This window comes from Mustela lutreola, chromosome 17, assembly GCF_030435805.1.
Source record: "Mustela lutreola isolate mMusLut2 chromosome 17, mMusLut2.pri, whole genome shotgun sequence".
NCBI lineage: Eukaryota > Metazoa > Chordata > Mammalia > Carnivora > Mustelidae > Mustela > Mustela lutreola.
In genome coordinates, this window is record NC_081306.1 from 31,657,218 (window position 1) to 31,661,206 (window position 3,989).

The following is a 3,989-nucleotide window of genomic DNA, read 5'->3' on the forward strand; positions in this document are numbered from 1 at the left end:
TGTTTTAAAGGGTAAATTGGAGTTTGCCTAAGTGATTAGAGAAGGATGCCTCAGCTTATGGAAGTTCAAAGCCATAAAGATGTGATAAACTACTGCAGACATTTTCATGTATATTTGTTGTTGCTTCTAGTAATGGTGATCTAAAAACTCCTACTTAAGACAACTAATAATCCAGACAAAATAGCTTTTAAAGTTAAAAATATCAGAATGATTATAAAAATCAAGGGTGGGATTACTGTGCCAAAATACGAAATACAATGAGAGCCTAGAGATATATGCCCTGAAGCCATTTTAGCTATGAGAGCATTTGAAACTGCTAAAACACACTGAGCTGTGTTGTTAATAGACTCTTGATACTAGAGAAACAAAATTCAAAATCCAGCAGCAATCAAATTTGAGGACTTTGGTACAACCCAAATTTAAGTTGAGATCCCCAAAGCACAAGGAGAAGCAGAAATAAGACTATAGCCTACCTTGCCTTCTGTGTAAACTGAGAAAGTCAATCACTGAATTTGGAGTATGATTGTCTTGTAGAGTCTCCAATATAAGATAAAATCCTGCCAAGGAGGACCATACCATTATTATAGCTCTTAATTATCCCTACTCAATAAGAGTTTCAAATATAATGTCTTGAACATAGCAAAATGTAACAAACCACACAAAGAAAAACCATTAACAAGATTTGATAGACAAAATGGGATTAAGTATGATGTTAAAATGATCAATAAAGATTGTAAAATGGCTTGATTACTCTGCTCAAAGAAATGAGAGGGGAAGCAAATTGAACAAAAACTGAAACTAAAAATGATATTGAGAAAGGTTTTATAAATGAACCAAATGGATACTCTAGAACTTTAAAGATATGACAGCTAATTTAAGATACCACAGGGGTGCCTGGGTGGCTCACTTAATTAAACCTCCAATTCTTTTTCCTTTTTTTTTTAACACCTTAATTGTATTTTATTTCTTTCATTTTGGCTCAGGTCATGATGTCAGGGTTGTGAAATAGAGCCCAGAGTTGGGCTCTGTGCTGAGCGTGGAGCCTGCTTAAGATTCTTTCCCCTTCTTTTTCTATCCCTCCCTGTGCTCTCACTTGCTCGCTCTCTCTTGCTTGCAAATAAATAGATAGATACATAGATAATAGACAAAGCAAAATAAAAGCAGATTATGAAAATAAATATAAAGATTTTGAAATGAAAACAAGTTCAAAATAAAATAGAGAAGACCTACACAGCTAAAAGTTCATTCAGAAAATCTATTAAAGAAGTCAGTATGACACAAATCAAAAGATTTGAGCATGTACTTTACAGAAAGGGTAATCCAAATGGCCACTCATATATAAAAACTGTTTATCTTTATTATGAATCTGGAATTAAATTGAATTAAATTAAAAATAAATTAAAACCTAAAATGACATACTATTACACACTTACCATATTGGGCAACAGTAAAATTGTCTTGCAAGAATGTGAAAGAATGAAAGTGCCCATAATAAAAACATTTGAGGTAAGTTGGACAATATTTAGAAAACTTAAAAAACTTAAATAAAGATTTGGTCCATTCCTAGAAATACAACATGGAACTAAATGAATATTTTCACCAGGATATGCACACAGATGATTATAGCTATTTCATTCATAACGGCAGATCAGTAGTGGTCTATTTGCACAATGTTACATTAAATAAGAGAGAATATTAACAAACTGGGAGGAGGGGCTAGGTTGTTATCATAAACAGATCTTCTATGGTGCTGATTATGTTCTATTTCTCAAAATCTTTAAGTTAAAAAAGTTTTCAAATTTATATCTAGATAGATAGATAGATAGATAGGTAGGTAGATGATAGATAGACAAATATACCAGAAGCTGCAATGCTAGGCTAAGACCAGGCTTTAAAGGGCTTTTCTATGCTCTACTAAATACTTTAAACCATTCATTATATCATAGCTCAGTGTTCAAATCTCCATTTGTTTCCTCAGTTTCCTCATATTTATCTTAAGGTGACCTGATCCAGACTTTTGATCACCTTTGTCTAAATATTTCTATTTTAACAAAGTCCTTTTTAACACTGAGAGTCTAAAACATAGAAAAATACTCTGATTGTTATCTCACTAGAGTGGAAAATATATAGTTACCCATTAACTAATGATATCCATGTCTACATTAGATCCATGACATTTTTAATTCTTGGGAGCTTTTGGTTAAATGAATTTTTTAAGCTTCCTTTAAATGAAGCTTTAAGCCATCACCACATGAATAAAATTAAAGAACTAAATGAAAACAAGCCAAGTATTTACAGAGTAATAGAATGTGCAGTGGAAAGAATACAATTCTGAAATCATAAAGCCTAAATTAGTGTGATGCATCTTTACTAGCCATGTAATCATAAACCAGTTATCTAAATGTGTTAGCCTCAGTTTTTTCACCCATGAAATGGTGATGATAATACTTATTATGCAGAGTTGTTGTGTGGATGTGATGAAGCATGGAGCATGAGAGTCTCATATTCCATGCTAAAATGATAGCTATTTTTATACTTATAATAATTCTAATAATAGTAATTAAATTGTTCAAAATGGTAATATTCATTTATATTGAGGCATTGTATTGACTATTCACAGATACATTTACCAAAATAAATTTCATTTTACTTTACCCCCTCTGAGGATATATATTCCCTAATTCAATATGAATCTCATTATGAATAATAATTATCATAATAAATATGCTGATTTTTCTTCTATTTATTTTTAGTGAAGTATCCTTTACTGAATAAGCAAGTCTGTCTAATTCAAAATTTGCATGCTGCTTTCTTATGAAACTAGATTATAGAGTTGTATGAAATAAATTCATGCAGTTAAGACATTTATGTTTGGAAAAATGGGTGGTCAGTTTAGTATTTCAAAAGAAGATTTTAAATTTAAACCTTAAAACTGAGCTCCTTCAGCCTTATTTATAGGCCATCCTTCATGCTTCATAAGTACTCCTTCATTGTAAACTAAGTAATAGTTTTTGTCACAGTGTCTATAACGAAAATGGATTTTATATTCTATTATTTCAGAGTTCGTTGCAGTTTCTACTTCCTTACTTCCTTTTTTGAAAAATAGATTAATTCTACAAAAAGTTTTTTCCAGCTTTATTGAAAAAAAACGACATATTATAATTTGTAAATGTAAGAAATGATTTCTTATAACATTGCAAACTTTTAACATTGTGTAAATTTTGTACAATTTGATAAATTGGTATACATCTTTATTGCAATATAATCTATATAAAAATGTTAATACATCTACTATCTTGTATAGTTGCCACTGTTTTTTATGCATGTATCGTAAGGAATTTTAAGATCTATTCTCTTAGCAACTTTTATGTATATAGTATAGTAGAGATAAACTTCAGAGGTCTTGTGGGTTTTGTTCCAGACTGCCTCAATAAAGTGATTATCTCAAAAAACTAAGTCAAATTATTATTTTTTTTTGGTTTCCCAGTGCAAATAAAAAATTATGTTTCCCAGTGCATATAAAAAATAATCACTATACTGTACTGTTCAAAAGCATTATGCTTTTTAAGAAAAACCATGTATATACCTTAAGTAAACTAGTTCTGAGTTTTCAGTGGGTCATAATTACTGATCACAGATCACCATAACAAATACAATAATAATGAAAAAACTTGAAATATTGCAAGAATTACCAACATGTGACAGAGAGACACAAAATGAACAAATGTTGTTAGAAAAATGGTGGCAGCAGACCTCTTTTATACAAGATTGCTATAAACTTTCAACTTGTAAGAATGTGATATATGCAAAGTTTAATAAAGGGAAGCACAATAAAAATGTATGTATATATTATTAACTATGATCATCATGCTGTACATTAGATCCCCAGAACTTTTTCATATTATAGTTGCAAGTTTGTACCCTTTGACCACCTTATTCCACCCAGGTTCACCTCTTGTCAACTCAACTCTAAGTTTCCATTAGTTTGC